Source organism: Salminus brasiliensis, chromosome 5, assembly GCF_030463535.1.
Source record: "Salminus brasiliensis chromosome 5, fSalBra1.hap2, whole genome shotgun sequence".
NCBI classification, from domain to species: Eukaryota; Metazoa; Chordata; class Actinopteri; order Characiformes; family Bryconidae; genus Salminus; species Salminus brasiliensis.
Window position 1 is genome coordinate 40,707,014 of NC_132882.1, and position 17,038 is coordinate 40,724,051.

Consider the following 17,038-nt stretch of genomic DNA (forward strand, 5'->3'; position numbering starts at 1 on the left):
ATCAGCTTGTTCAACATGACCAAAACCCGCTTAATCAAGAAGCTAAACCAGCTTGATCAAGTTGGTCGTGTTGGTAGACCAGCTAAACCATCAAACTGAATAAAAATTATGCTGGTGAACAGCTAAGCTGGACAACCAACATTTATATTTGACTTTAAAACAGCAAGTCATTCAGAGAAATTGCCTGGTCGTGGTGGGCATATTTAAGCTAATAGCATGTTGGCAAACTTGGTTATGTTTCTGAAAAGTGAAGCAACCATAGGTCTAACACCTCTATTGGCAGTTGCAGTATGATGTCCCCATATATTCCATCTCAATTTCCTCCTCTAAACCTCTAAATTCTGTTTCCCTGTGCTAGCATTGGCTCATTTTTATTTCCCCCCAGAAATCTGTCTTTAAATCCTTACTCTCTTATATCATAAGAAGACGGGATTACACTTACGACTGGAGAGAATTCTGGAGTATATCTGGAGACTGGAGAATATCTGCTCTGCTTCTGCGCTGCAAGCTCAGTGATGGCGGTGTGAGAGACGCTTGAAATGAGGGTCTGGCTCTGTCTAAATTTGTGTGTCAAAATTCAGTAACACTGATATTCATTCACTCCTAAAGACACTAAAGCGAAAACGCTGATCATCGCAAGTCCAAGTACAATGGTCATCATTTCTCCTGTAAAAGGTCACCAGCAGAAGCCTGGTGTGAGCCTGGCTTTAGACTCTAGCACCACAGGAGAACCCATGTAACCCTTTGTAAGCTTAACAGAAAAGCTCGGACAAATTCTTCCGAAAGCCTCATTTCTTATCTGGAGATAATGTAGGATACTGGATGAACTGAAGTTGCCACGGCGACTGAACCAGTAAGATTTCACAGTCAGGATGTTTCTGAAATTCAGTCCTTTGTTCTATACTGCTGGGCTTCACCGCCACCCGTGTTAGACCAGCTGGCCACCCCACTCCTCCAGTTTCGTCTATGCTGACATTTACATGGACTCTAATGATCTCCACTACCAGTAATTACCATTACTCTCATTACTTTTACATCTATACTATGATTTTATTAGTTTATTAATATTATATTATGATTATTTTAGCCCACCTGAGCAGTCCTGGTGGTATGGTGACTTTAATCAATTATGTATGAATAGTTCTGATCAGAGGAGGATGGGTCCCCCCTGTGAGTCTTGGTTCCTCGCAAAGCTCTGAGGGAGTATTTCCTTGCCACTGTCGTCTTTGGCTTGTTCACCGGGGGCCAGAAACTCTGAAGTGCACCCTCAGCTGTTGTCATACAGCATCACAGAATATACTCCTCATCATGCACTGATGTAGTGCGTCTTTCAGGTCCTTTACTTCTTACGCTAACTAAACCAAGCTCAACATTACTGAACACGTGTGCATTTTTCAGACCCTGCTGAGTTAATGCCAGTTTCCTCCCTTTCAGTGACGTCAACAAAGAATACTCGAGTGCCAGTAGAGCACTAAATACATGTATATTAAATATTCAATAAATAAACTTCATTCACAATTTTTTATTAGAGTTTTATATGAGGATGTAGTGGAGGTGTGTGGTATTGTCTGTAACGTCCAGCATGAATAATCCTTCAGCTCTGCTTTCTGACACTTACTGCCAGTAACATGCCGCCAGCAGCGAGTACAAAGTACCAAATATGAACTGCAGAATATTAAAGTAACAGCAAGTCACAATCATCAGGTAGATCAGTTATTACTAAAATGACATCATTTATCATTTAAATTTACAGTAATGGTGATGGGATCCGGGGGTAATGATGTCTATAAACTTAATATAGTTATTTCATTCATTATCCAAAATCACCAGTGAACCTTCAAGAGTCTTCTGAGTTTTATATGTAATGTTGATGTGTAAGGAGCCGCGCGCACTGCCATCTTTCTGCCACCAGAGGGAAACCACGTTCAAGTCTCAGCAACAATCAATTGGGCACTGCCCTTTTTAGGGGCTTCACACAGCTCACTTATCATAGAGTCTTGTGCTTTGCCCCTTAGAAAACAAGACTGTGCTGGTAACCAGTATTTCTTCTTGAAGGAGTTCTTTCATTACTTTTCTTTCCCCCCAGTGTCTTTGGACTCGACCTTATAGGGAACTCCTTTGCTATTAGGAGTTATTTGACTCCCTCAATCTTTCTTAAAAAAGTAAAAGAAAGAAAGGATATTCACCTTCTGTTAGTTCCTCCTACCTGTGCTGAGGTTTCCTCTTGAGTTCTGACAAGACTACCTGAGGGCCAGTAAGTTTTCCTGCCTTACCCTCTTAAGCTTTTCCTTTCAAAGTATTTCTTTGCCCTGCCGGTGGTGCTGCAGTTAGCAAGTCAGGTCAAATCAAGTCAAATTTATGTGTATGGCGCTTTTTACAACAGTTGTTGTCACAAAGCAGCTTTACACAATCAGTAATTAGTAAAAGACATCTGACCAGAGGAGGATGGCCATCCTCCTCTGGTCAGAACTATTTAAGATAAGATAAGATAAGATAGTCCTTTATTAGTCCCGCAGCGGGGAAATTCCCAGTGTAACAGCAGAAAGGGATAGCAAGACACTCAGTTACAAAAATTTAGATAAATAATTTACACTATATACACAATATAAATAAGAATTAAAAAAGCAATAAACAATATTATTTACAGCAAAAGACTCTTAATTGCACATGGGGGGGTCGCCGCTAAAGGAGCTGCCCAGTGCTGCCAGAGTCTCATGCATGGGGTGGGAGCTGTTCTCCAGCATGGATGCCAGCTTGGCTGTCATCCTCCTGTCTCCCACCACCTGCACTGGGTCTAAGAAGCACCCCAGGACAGAGCCGGCCCTCTTTATGAGTTTGTTCAGTCTCTTCTTATCTGCCGTCGAGATGCTACTGCCCCAGCAGACCACTCCATAAAAGATGGCAGATGCCACCACTGTGTCGAAGAACGTCCTCAGGAGCGCTCCCTGCACTCCAAAGGACCTCAATCTCCTCAGCAGGTAGAGTCTGCTCTGGCCTTTCTTGTAGAGTGCAGCAGTGTTGACTGACCAGTCCAGTTTGTTGTTCAGATGAACACCCAGGTATTTATAAGAGTCCACACTCTCGATGTTCATACCCTGGATGTTCACTGATGGAGGGGGGTGTCTGCACCTGCGGAAATCCACCACCAGTTCTTTGGTCTTTCCAGCGTTTATCTGAAGGTGGTTCTGCAGACACCAGTCCACAAAGTCCTGAATAAGTTCTCTGTACTCGCTGTCCTCCTTATTGGATATGAGGCCGACGATCGCTGAGTCATCAGAGAACTTCTGGAGGTGACAGGTCGGTGAGCTGTACATGAAGTCAGCAGTGTACAGGGTGAAGAAGAACGGTGCCAAGACCGTTCCTTGAGGGGCTCCTGTGCTGCTGACCACCAAGTCAGAGACACAGTCCCGTGCCCTCACATACTGGGGTCGGTTGGTGAGGTAGTCCAGTATCCAGTTTGACAGTTGACTGTCCACTCCACAATGTCCCAACTTGTCCTTTAGAAGCCCTGGCTGTATGGTGTTAAAAGCACTGGAGAAATCGAAGAAGGTGATCCTCACAGTGATGCCGGGCTTCTCCAGGTGAGAAAGAGCTCTGTGTAGAAGATAGATGACCGCATCATCCACCCCGACACCAGGCTGATAGGCGAACTGAAGAGGGTTCATGGATGGGCTCACCAGAGGGCGGATGTGGTTGAGGACCAGCCTCTCTAGTGACTTCGTCAGATGGGAAGTCAGTGCCACCGGTCTGTAGCTGTTTAGGTCCTTTGGGTGCTGTGTTTTTGGGCACATTTATAAAGGATTGATCAAAGTACACTGGTGTACTGCTCTGGTGGAATACATTTTCCTAATCATAATATATTAATCATGGTGTAGTATAACTTAATATAGTCATGGCAGTGATGGTCAGAGTAATGATGGCTAATAGTGGTGATATTAATAGTGGCAGATAATTAAGAGTCCATTTAGGTTTTAACATGGTAATTAAACAGGTAGCAGTGGTAGGAGGGTTTGCTGCTGGTGTAGGGCCTGTTGGTCAAACTGGTGGGTGGCAGCTGGTCTGACGCAGGTAGAGGGGACCTCAGCGACAGTCTTCCAGAAGATCGGGCTGGGTTGAAGGTAACACAGACACAGGAGCACCCTGAAACGCTAGCGTCCATCTGCTCCAACATACACAAACCTGAGTGATCGCGTGGAAGCAGCGAAACAACAGCTCCAGCATCTCAGTATACTACAATTCCCTGTGTCCGTGAACCCCTGGACCTACAGCCTTTATCTAAGGGGAAACATTACTTACCAAAAGCTAAACTAAACATGTGTTTTCAGCCTAGATTTAAAGATTATAAAGGTAAAGGTGCACGTATTTGTCACTGTACAGTGAACACTGTACAGCGAAATGTGTCCTCCGCATTTAACCCATCTGTGGTAGTGAACACACACTCACACACACTAGTGAACTAGGGGCAGTGAGTACACACACACCCAGAGCTGTGGGCAGTGTCTGAGTCCCGAATATTATCTGCATGGTTAGTCCAAAGTTGGGTGGCTTTATAAGAAAAGGCTCTTCCCCCTGCTGAGGTTTTCTGAATTTTGGGATCTACTAAGTGTAAGCAGGCGGAGTGTACCATCAGCCACCAGTAGGGGGCCTGGCTAGCACAGTAGGAAAGCTGGTGGAGCTGGAGCAAAGAACTCCAAGCCCCAGAAGCCCAAGCGGTAATCAATGCTGACCAGGCCCACCTGTGTGACACGGTATAAATACACCCAGCCAAACACAATTCCCCATCGCACCTTTGTAGAGGGGTGAATGGTAACAGTGGTTCTAAGTTGTGAACAGTGAAGAAAAGCTGAAGTTGAAAAGAAAGAGTTTAAGTTGAGAACAGCTTAAAAGAGAGTTTGTTGTAATCGGTGGTGAAAAGGAAAACCAAAAACGTTTTAGTATGAGTTGGAAAAGGCTTAGCTTGTCCTTTGTTTGAGTACACACCACTCCTGGTGTTTCCTTTGTTTGTTTTCCTGCCCTTTTTCCATATAGCTTTTAAACAGTTTTAATACTGCCACCTCTCACAGCTGTGGTGGTGCAGTGGAAAGGCGCTGGGCTCCCATTTCTATTGTTGGGATTTTGAACCTAGCCACAGTCTCACCAAGCACCAATCTTGTATTGACTAAAGACCTTCACCATCTATTACACGCACCATAAAATACCCCCCAAAAAGGGGTAGTATCATTTAAACAAATAAATTAACTGCACTTGAGTACAATCACTACACCACACCATGATATCTAAGTAGCTAGACCAGGAATAATGAAAGCATCAGCAAAGTCTAACACTAAGTCTGATTTATTTCTAGTGTCTTTTGGGCCTAAAAGGAGAACCTCATTTTTGCCACTGTTAAGAAAAAGGAAGTTATGTGACATCCAGAAAGGTTTTATATCTTTTCCACTGTCCTCAATTTTCTTTAATCTAAATGTATCATCAGGTTTGGCTGATATATAGAGCTGTGTATCATCTGCATAACAATGGAAATGAACATGTCTGCTTATAACTGAGCCCAGAGGTAACATGTACAATGTAAATAATAGTGGTCCTAAAATAGAGCCTTGCGGAACTCCATATCTTTTGTGTAATTTGAAGATAAATCTTTTATCTTTACTGATAGCGTTCAGTGAGATATGGGCTGTTCATGTGACCACAATAGGGCTGTTCCTGTGATACCAACCATTTCCTCTAATCTTTCTAGTAGAATAGTGTGATCTATTGTATCAAAGGCTGCAAAGAGGTCTAGTAGGGCTAATAGAGATACATAGCCTTGATCAGAGGCAAGAAGGAGATCGTTTGTAATCTTCACTAGGGCTGTCTCTGTGCTGTGATGGGGTGTAAATCCAGATTGGCATTTCTCATACTTCTCTCACTTTTAGTATAAGCAGAGTTGTTGGGCCACAGCTTTTCTAATGTCTTGGATATAAATGTTAAGGGTCTGTAATCAGACAATACACTAGTGACTCCCAAAGCAATTCTTTATTCAAGCAAGGGTTCAAACCCCAGAGTTGAAGTTATTTAGCTCTATAGGTCTTGCTCCCTTGTTTGCTTTTCAATCTTGCTGTTCAATTTTCAGTCTTAGTTTAGACTGTTTTTGGACCCTGGTTCAAATCCCACTCTCCAATACCTCCTTTCCTGCTTTTGAGTCCATCCATGTGGTCGCCATATCTGGGTTAAAATGCACATGGTGACAATCCTGGGAAAACCTTCCAGCTTTCTCCTCTACAGGATTGCTTCCCTGTAACACTGCGGTGGTAAAAATGTGGTAAGAGATGGTGCACTGATGATATTGTATATTTACTGGATTACAATGGCCATATAATCAAGCAATGCAGGTTAAGAATACATGCATATGAAGGTGCTGCTGGACTGTAAACATTAGTGCAGTGTTCTGTAAGTGTAGCTGTAAGTGTTATAGTACAGTCAGTGCTGGTGTTCGTGTTTGGTAGTGTTCAGTTCTCATATGACTCTGGGGTAGAAGCTGTTATACAGTTTGTTTGTCCATGATCTGATGGATCTGTGGGGTCATCTAGAGAGCGGCAGATTTAAGCAGGTGGTGTCCAAGGTGGGACGGGTGTTCCAGTACATGGCTCCTTAACTTGGATAGCAACCAGGTTTTTTTTAATAAAAAATTCTTCTGTCCAATGTAAATCAGACCTGCCAGCAGTAAATGTTCTCTCAGTTTTAAAAACACACTAAATGTCAGTAAGCATGAATCTGCCCACATCCAGTGCCTCCCCTGAAAGGAATTCAGTCAAACAGCTGTACTTAGGTTATGTGCCCCCTTTAAAGAAAGAAGAAAAAAAAACAGTAGTCTCTCCTTATAGTCAAGATGTCTCTTTATTTATGTCAATGTCAGATTTATTTAAAAACAACAAATATTGACCACAGTGCTGTCCAGTGAATATAGCAAAGGCCAAGAGAGAAGATATATAAAAGCCCAGTAGAAATAACATGACAATATAGATAGATCAACAATAATAGCAGCTCTTAAACAGAATTAAAAGCCAAAGAATAAAGATGAGATTTTAGACAGGATTTAAAAACAGGCAGTGTGGGAGCCAGCCAAACATTCAGCAGCTACTCTTTCCATCATTTAGGGGCTGTGGCAGCAAAAGCACAATCTCCCCTGTGCTTTAACCTAGATTTAATGACCACCAGAAGGAGCTGGTCAGTGGATCTGAGTGACCTTAGAGGAGCATATGATTGTAACAGTTCAGAGAGACAGAGAGGAGTCAGCCTATTCATAGACTTCTGAACAAACAGCAAAATCTTCACATCAGTTCTAAAACCTAAAGGAAGCCAGTGAAGGGAAACCAGTAAGGGCCAATATGTTCCCACTTGTTTTTCTTGTTAAAAGACGATCTGGACGAACAGCAACTGAGAGAAGGAGGCCTGACCAACACCAAAATAAAGGGTATTACAGTAGTCAAGTCTAGACAAGAAAAGCATGTATAACCCTCAAATTCAGCAAAAGATAAAAAGGGCTTGACCTTGAGAAACAGCCTCAGTTCTTCTCTGGTCTTATATAAAGAAGGGCTTCTGAAGATGAGTCCCTATAAGGGGCATCAGAAACACTGCTGTGTCCAAAAATCTGAACTTCAGTTTCATTTTTACTGAAGTTTAAAGAATGTAGTGCCATCCAGGCTTTGAAGACCTCAAGACAGTCTAGCAATGATTTTGTATGAATGGAGTTTGTATCTCTCCAATTTAAGGGCAAGTAGATTTGGGTATCATCTGCAGAGCAATATTATGGACTAATAATGGACCCTAAGAGGAGTGTATACAATAAAATACAACAAAATTGGCCCAAAAGTGGAACCTTGGGGAACACGAGAGAGGTGCTGAGGAGGATACAGAATCACCAAGACTGACAGAAAAACATCAGTCAGACAAATAAGATCTAAACCACTCCAGAGCGGTACCTTTAATGCTGAGAATCCTGCCATCCGACACCACTTGGTTCCAGAAACACTAGTGATACAACTCCCCCTGATTCTGCACTGACCAGTGCACATCAGAGCACCAGTGAATGGGGACGCCCTGATTCAGCACTGTCTAGTGCTCCAGGTATCTCCTGCTACACCTGTGTCAGCTGCTACAGTAGCTGTGCCAGCAGAGGAGCTAAACTGAGGAGAGCAGAGTTCCTTAGAAATGAGGGGAGGAAGTGAGGCAGAGGAGCGCAGGGAGCAAAAAAGCAGGAGATGCTGCTCGGGACATAGGGAGGTGCAGAAAACATCAGGCAGAGAGATTATTTACATCCAACGACTTTCAAGAAGCACCATCCGACGGGGTAGAAGCCAGAACACAGAGAAAATCCTGATGCTTTGAAGGAGAAAATCCAGAGATGCAGAGATCGGCAGAAGAGTGGTCTGGTAGACCGAGGCAGGCAGCAGCAGGGCAGCCATCGACCAGACTGGAGAAACATACCCTGCTTCAAAAACAGACAACGCAGAGCGAGCAGGAGTCCACAGGAGAGAGAGCGATGGACAACAGATGAAGAGGTTGATCCAAGGAGGGCAGCAGTAGAAGAAGAGAAGGCGTGTAGGGTTGGAAGTCAGTCTTAACGATTCCACAGAGAAGCATCCAGGAGCGAGCAGCAGAGCTCGCACGGAGAACAGGCAGAGGTAGGGAGCCTTTATAAAAACAGAAGCTCACGTCTCACAAGTGTTGGACTGAGAAGCGAGGTTATATAAGGGCTTTAAGACCAGGAGGAGGAGTTCAGAGCATCGTCCTTCTCCCACAATTCATGTCATACCTCCACATATTAAAACAAGGGAGGGACCCTAAGCTGGTCTCCTATTTTAAAAGCAGTAGAAAACCGTACAGCAGTGGAAAGGTTCAAATGCTATGAAAACGACCCAGAGCACAGGGTTTAGTAATATATGGAAGAGAAATCTCAGATAAAACAGGCATGTGGTCAGAAAAACTGCATCACAAACCTTAATGTAAAAAACAGGAAGATCATTTCATACTAGATCTGCATGTTTGCTCATGCTCCTGTGTAGGACCAGTCATTAAATGTCCTACGCAAGAAAAATGCCACATCAAGGAGAACGAGGCTCTATCAAAGCTCTATCTCCTCTAGTCAGCCTAAAAGGAGAAAATGCTGCTGCAAGTGCAGAATGAATGAGAGTGCTCGTGGTGGCTGACAGACGTCCTGCTTATACAGAGATAGACTTAGTGTGAGAAAATGTGAAAGAGATGGAGAGTGATGCCGTCTTGGCCAAAAAATCTCAGCTTTGACCCAAATTGAGGATCCTACCACTGTGACAGCTGAGTTGGCCATTAGCCAACTTGATACCAAGACACCAGTTATCCAACTCCCTCTGATTCATCAATGACCAGTGCTCAGGAGGGCACCAGTAAACTGAGAAACCCTGATTACACACTGTCCAGTGCTTCAGGTATCTCCTGCCACAGCCCTTTGCCAGCTTTACCAGCCACCCAAGTCCTGGACCAGTGGTACCAGCATCAATTGCTCACAAAGACACCACCGATCCAGTGCCCTCGATTGACACCCAGTACTTGTAAGCTGATGCACTCACATTTAGTGCTGTCTAGTGCTCTCCTAAAGCCGTTTCAGCCACTCCAGTCCTTGTGCTAGCAGTGCCAGCCACTTCTGTCCCAGTCCCCATGGCAGCAGGTTCCAGACCCTGTCCTAGCCGTTTAAGCTCCTGTGCCAACGACTCCTGTACCACTTTAGAAAACACAGTTCTAGCTGCTTAAGGTCCCGTACCAGTGGCCCCAGCATCACTTGCTCACGGAGAAATTAGTTTATTCCAGAGCCCCCGATTGAGTGCCACTCAGCTTACAGTTCACCCTGTAAGCCTCCATTCCTTGTGCCAGCAGTGCCAGCCCAGTCCCTGTGCCAGCTGTTCCAGTACCTCCAGTCCCCATAGTCGCAGGCGCTGTCCTAGTCGCTTAAGCCCCTGTGCCAACGTTCCCTGCACTACTTAAGAAAAAACAGTTCTAGCTGCTCATGGTCCCGTACCAGTTGTCCCAGCATCACTTGCTCACAGAGATGCCACAGATCCAGTGCCCCCTGATTGAGTGCCACCCAGTACCTGTAAGTACCTCTAGTGAATTATCAGCTAAAGCTGTGTCAGCCAATCCTATCCTCTTGACAGCCACTCCAGTCCCAGTGCCAGCCCAGTCCCCTTCCCAGCAGATTCCATACCCTGTCCTTGCTGTTTAAGGTCCTGTGCCAACAGTCCCTGCAAGTAATGCTCCGAAGATCAACGCGGTCAACCCCCCTCTCCAGTGGTCCCAGCTGATCAGGATATCGTGCTGATGGTCCAAACTGTCCAGCTCCTGTACCAGCACTCCTCGTGACAGCTTCTTTAGCTGCTCTAGCAGCCCATCTTTTGCCACTACAGCCCCCATGCCATTGGTGCCTGCTCTTTGGCCCTGTTGCCATTGCCCAGTAGTTGTGCCCCCCAGCCGTGTCTTGTTGCCCCCAGGAATGTTTTTTGTCCCCAGTCCTGACTGTGTTTAAGATGAAATTTCATGGAACCTGCTTTTGTTGGTTCCACACCCCAAGGTTGTTGTGCTTGGGGGGGGATGTTCCAGCCTTTTCAGCATTAATTGCAGCTCTGCTCTCCAGTGCCACTGAGAATAACAAGAATAGAGGTATAACTGGAGTTCATTTAGTCCAGTACTTTTACCAAGCTTCAGTGAACGTGTTTGAGCGGGAAGGTGAAGTTCTACCTGTGCACATAGAAGAGCAGGTACGCTGTTGTTGCCCTGGAACTCAGTACAGCTGCCTCTGTCTGACAGGACACTTTCAAATCATTGAATGAGAGCCAGCTATCTCCTGCCCCCTCAGTAACATCACTGATGTAGTGGCCTGTCAGGACAGCAGTGTGTTATTAGTCATTCAGTGGATTCTACAGCGTGTGTGTGTGTGTGTGTGTGTGTGTGTGTGTGTGTGTGTCACAGTTCAGTCCAGTTCCTCACCACTGTTCACGCTGCTGCCCAAATGGGAGACGACACCATGGAGTCTGTAGAGGCCTGTTGGTGGACGCTCCTGCAATCAAACACATTTGTTTTTTACTGAGATTAAATGAAACTGCACTAGAGAACGTTCCCCCTCCATCTCTGTATTTCTGATCTCAGTCTCTCTAGGCCTGACTGACTGTCTTCCTGATTCATACTCTCTCTATCTCTCTCTCTCTCTCCTCACCAAAGAACTCCTGAGCTGTCCTCTCTCGCCCTGTCCTTCTCCACTCTCTACAGCTAACAGATTGAAGGAAGCGAGTCATTATGGCAGGTACTTGAACACGTTCATGATATGATTACAGTGTAAAATCACTCACAAGAAGAAGAGTCAATAAAACTCTACCTGGCCTGAAGCTGGAGAGGTCCAGAGGATTAGCCTCCAGCTTCTCAGTCCCAAGGTGCCCAAAAGACTGGGAGCACGCTGATCCACTGAAGACAGAAATACCTAGTTATGGTTTAAACTGAGGGATGAAGGACAGAGACAAAGGTTGATCTGTTTGGAATGATGGTGCAAGCTCACCCAGACTGTCCAAGAGAAGCCACTCCTGGAAAGTGAGAGAGGTCCAGCTGGGCAGGGATGTCCATCACATCCTTCAGCTTTCTGCCATCTCCCAGCATGCTGAACCTCTTCACATGTAGAATCAGGACCCTGCTCAGAGGAGGAGAGTGATTTTAGGGGTGGAGGTGTTTTGGAGGGAGCACGGTTAACACACTGGTTTGGAACTCATTGTTTCTGGTAGTGTGTAACAGATAAACTCACCGTGGGAGGGTGGAGAACTCCTGCACTTCACATGCCTGACAGCCTTTTCCACACTGGCAGGAGAGCTCCAACTCTGTTTGCTGGAATTGAGACAAACAGTAAAAATTGAAAGGGTTAAAAGGCTTATTCTGATGGGATATTTAAAAACAGACAGCTATATATGAATATAGAAAATAAAGAATCTATGTGTCAAAGCGAACTAACTTTCATAATACAATATATGGACAAAAGTATTGGGACAGATTATATTTGTGCACAAACAGACCTGGAAGTAGCTGTGCAGGCTGTGCGTCAGAGTAGAGCTCAGGTTAATGGAGAGGTGGTTGAACTCCTCCACTCTGGATCTCTGCAGTCCACAGCTTTCACAAAACAGAGAACAGCAGCGTTACAACAGAACAAAACCTGCTGATTCACAAATACCATGTGTTGGAGAAGGAGGAGCACTGTTACCTGGTGCAGGTGCGCACAGATCTCAGCTGGAACTCAAAATTTGCCACAGGGCAAATGTAGAGAAGGCTGGATGCCCTGAGAGCCTCTCCCTCCTCCTTCAGCTGGAGCAGACAGAGCATCAGGAACTCGTGGGCATCCTGTGGAGGACAGCACAAGAGGAAGTGTTAGACTGAGCTTTGCTCATGATATCTATTTCAGTTCCTCCTAACTCTGTATAAAACACTGAACTGTGGGTAAAGTCGACAACTGTTCTCAGAAGGATCCAGCTTCACTTGTTGCTGTACCTGTTGAGCGTAATACCCGAAATCAGGGCAGCGAGTAGAGAGGCATCGCTTCACAGATCTCAGAAGGAGCCTCTTCTGCATGCTGGTGCCGCTGCTGCTGAGCCTGGCCTGCTGCAGCTCTGCTAAACACCTACATGGAGCGATTGAGGACGTTGATCAGATCTCTGAGAATTACAGCACTGGACTGACACTCAGTAAACACATCTAATCCTAATGGAAATCAAATCATTTCTAAGAGGTAAAAGACTATCATGGAGTTCAGCAGATTGAACAGCTCATCCAGACACAGGTGAAGTCTCTGGGAGGTACCTGAGCATCTGAGAGCTGGAGGTGTCCGTCCAGCTGGCCTGCTGATCTATGATGGGGGTGGAGAAGCAGGGAAGACTCAGCAGGCACTGCAGGGTGGCGTTCATAAAGCAGGTGTTTCCAATGTTGGGAAACCTTGAGGACACCAGAGAAGAAGAGGATTAGGTTCACATAATAACTGATGTTCCTCACTTTCATTATGAACCTCTATAAACCTTCACAGAGGACAGTCCTTCATTCTCTCCAGTTCTTCACCCACAAGTTCAAAAAAGTCTTTACCCGAGCTGTTGAACCGAGCTTCTCCTGAAGACGGACAGCAGCCGACCAAACGCACCCTGCCTCTGAACGTGAGGGTCGGACTGGACCTGAACGGTCAGTGGTCTGAGAGATGAAGGGAGGGATGAATGTGGATGTTAAATGGAGAACATCTAGGCAGGTTCTGTTGTAAACTCATGTTTACTGGTTATCTGGGCTGGACTAGGCTTGCTAACAGTGATTGGGTCTGCTAGTCATATTAAACCCACTACTTCAGACTGCACTAAGTTACACCAGCTTTATAAATCTAGTACCCAGAACATTTAATAAAGGGTCTCCACTCTGTTGTTGGGAAAACTAAGGAGGAGGAAGAGTGCAGTGATGGGATTGGGAAGCTGAAGCACACCTCTGGTTTACAGCAGGCAGAAGCTATAATGACTGTGTTTAAATGGGCAGATATTAGACTGTACTTTTCTCAGCCACTAGATGGAGCCTGTATCACTGTACTCACCTCTCCAGAGGGACAGAGGACAGAGGCAAGTCACCAGCAGCTCCTGTATAGAACACAATACAATGGAGTCAATAGTCTGGAGTCTACACACACTGAGGGAATGAACAGTAACACCACCCATAAACTCTGCTGAATCAGACCTGGAACTGTCTTCGGCCTGGTGTTGCTCTGAGATGGTGGCGTGTCCTTCTCTGATCCAGAGGAACTAATAAATAAATATTATAGTAAGCATATCACTGCAGGTGTGATTAAACTTTTAATGTGGCTTAAAGTCATCTCCTAAATTACCTGGGTCTCTCACACACGCGGGAGACTGTGATGTAGGACGAGGAAGAGGATGAGGGCGTAGAAAAGGAGGAGGAAGAGGTTGAGGATGTGAGAGCAAGGTGAGAGACAATTAAAGGAGCACTTGAGGAGCGGAATAGTGGAGGAGGGCAGGAGAAGCTGATCAAGGGGGATGAGTAGCATCTCCGAGGCAGGGCAAACCTCCCAGGACCCAGACGGAGGGTGGGGATGCTGGGGATGGAAGAGGAGGACGAGGAGGAGGTAGTAGAAGAGGAGGAGGATGAAGAGGAGGATGAAGAGGAGGACGATAAAAAAGAGAACCTCCTCAAGAAGCCACGCTGCCACCATCTCCTCTCCTTTTTCTTCTCCTTGCTCTCTTTTCTCTCCTCATCCAGATCACTCCCAACTTCTTTGCGCTTATTTTTCTGTGGAAAAGTTCATGCTGTGATTAAGCTCTTTAAACTGACTGCTCATATTGTTGAAGCTGAAGAAATATCTTAAATATTACCACACAACTGAGACCCCCACCTCTCTACAGCCCCCCATATATATCCCCCACCCCCCGAAAAGAGGAATAAGCACAAATACCTTCTTACACCAGCTGAAACAACCCATTTTCAGGTGAACTCTCTCTGAAAGCTGAACCTGATCTGAGCTCTTTCTGGAATGCCATTATAGCATCATCAGGTTCTGACTTCATAATAGGGCCCCCTGCAGCAGAGTGAACCTGCAGCTGGAGGAGCATCACCTACACTGAAATACACACTGGAGGGCTTCCTTTCTCACTCCAAACCCTGGGTTATACACACATAGGTGCCACTACAGGGGGGCACTGGGTTACTGTCCCCTAACACTAAAGCTGGAGGGGGCAGTGTCTAACCAATCCTGGTGCAAAGCCTGAGAAAAGCCATATTATTGAATACTGCACAGATCAGTTTCTTGCATTTTCTGGTTGTTTAGAGCTGTGATCCTTAAACTTTTTCGGGCTAAGGCCCCCTTTGTGGATGTTAGGTGACGTTGAGGCCCCTTTTGTGATTTCACCTATTGGACCTATAAAACAACTGCCAGCGTGGTCAGATCAGGCTGCCCTAGCAAGTTCAGACCAAGAGCAGACATCTGTGTAAAGACATCTCCAACAATCCTCATAGATCATCACTGGATCTACAGCTAGCTCTTGCCACATGTCTAAGTACAGCATCTTCCATCAGAAAAGCCACTGCACAAGTGGTCCTCTTCAGACATCTTCTGCTCTGCTCTTGGGCTGATCTTGCTAGGACGGCCTGACCTGACAACGCTGGTAGTTGTTTTAAATGTTCTCCGCTTGTAAAGGATTTAGTGGACGGTGGAACGGCTGATTTCGAACTGTTCTGAGATCTTTAATATCCCTTCCCCTTCTTTCTGAAGGCCTCAGAGTAAGCTCTCTGGATCTTGCCATGGTGATCCCACTCACTTCAACTATAAACAGCAAGCCAAACTAAGGCTGCGAATGAAACTGGAGGTAGCTGACTTGACGCCTCGCTGGCCAGCTGATGTGCGGCACCTGGTTCGAATTTTAGACTCCTCCTATTTTGACTGGATCTATTAGTCTAACTGTATTTAGTGAGTGCGAGGGTTTGGATGAAGCTTCTCTCACCCTTTTACAGATCCTGAGGACTCTCCACTGCCCAATGGATGAACCTGTGTTCATCCTTTGTCTTTATAATGGATTCCAATGGAGAAAACAACAACAACAACAACAACAACAACAACAAAACAGTGTAACATAAAGGTTTACATAAAGTTTTAGGTAGGCTTTATCTAAAATTAATTTCATATCGAAATGAATGAGCACACCCCACCCAAGAGAACTACAGATTGGGTCTGTATGATGTCAATTGATAATAGACCCTCTAGACTAGGGTCTCTTTTAAACCTACCTTTACATTGCTTGGTTTGATCAATGATGGCAAATTGTGCTGTAAAGACCATATTTCATTCATTGGGCTAGCATGAACCACTTTCAAATATACGTTATTTCAAAATCACCTCCATGCTGTCTTTAGGACACAATTGGACAGTTTATTATTTCTCATCGAGGACCATAGAGGAACTGTCTACCTTACCAAAAAAAAAAAAAACCTGTACTAACACTAGTTAACACTCGTCTACTCTTAATCTAACAACCTCCACCACTCTCTACTTATCCTACTGTACATTCTTGTGCAAATATTAAATACATAAATGAATGAATGAATGAATGAATGAATAAAGATGGTCCCACATCTGAACATCTGGGAACGTCCATAAAAAGTCCACATCTGAACATCACTGGCGAGGCCTACACTAACAGCAGTTTCAGTAGGAGGGTGTTTGCGTCTGTACAGCAGCTACCTACCTAAAGGAACTGTTCTGAGCTACTCATACCAGAGTAATGATCCTGTATTTACAGCGTTTTTCATATCATGTTAAACTAGTGATTTCATATTTCAATCTGACCTGGGTTTGTGAATATCATTCACTAGGCTTAAGCATTATTGAGCTGTGGAGCAGCGGAACTGTGCTCTCTGGAGAGGTGGTGGTGCTCCCTCCAGTACGTTTGGGATGAGTTGGGGAGTTGGGGATGAGAAGGTGGAGTGGAGATCATCCAGCATACTAACCTTACTGAAGCTCTTGTCGCGGAATGCAATCAAATCCTCGCAGCAATGTTCCAAAGTCTAGTAGAAAGCCTTTTACACGGACAGTAGAGGCAGTTAGGCCAACAAATGCAGGAATTTTAAAAACCCTTCAATTCCGAAGAATGTGTCCCGATACTTTTGTCCATACAGTGTATGCATGGAAGACCTGTTCTAGTCACTTCAAATAATAAACAAAATCAGAATATTTAATATGTTTACATCATGTGTATACAAGTGAATGTGCAAAATTCCTTAAATTCTTCCAATTTTTGGAATAATGTCTCAAAATATTAAAGGTTTCTTAAACTAATGACTTACTATCTAGCCATAACAAGATAGCATCTCAAAATGATGACATAATATCTGACAGCAGTAAATTCAGCAAAACATCAAGGGGGTTTTCTATTTTTATCATTATCTATTTTTAAGTATTAAAAAACAAACAATAAAAACCCATACGTTGCAGTACCAACCCCAACCTGTAGATGTTCTGGAGTGC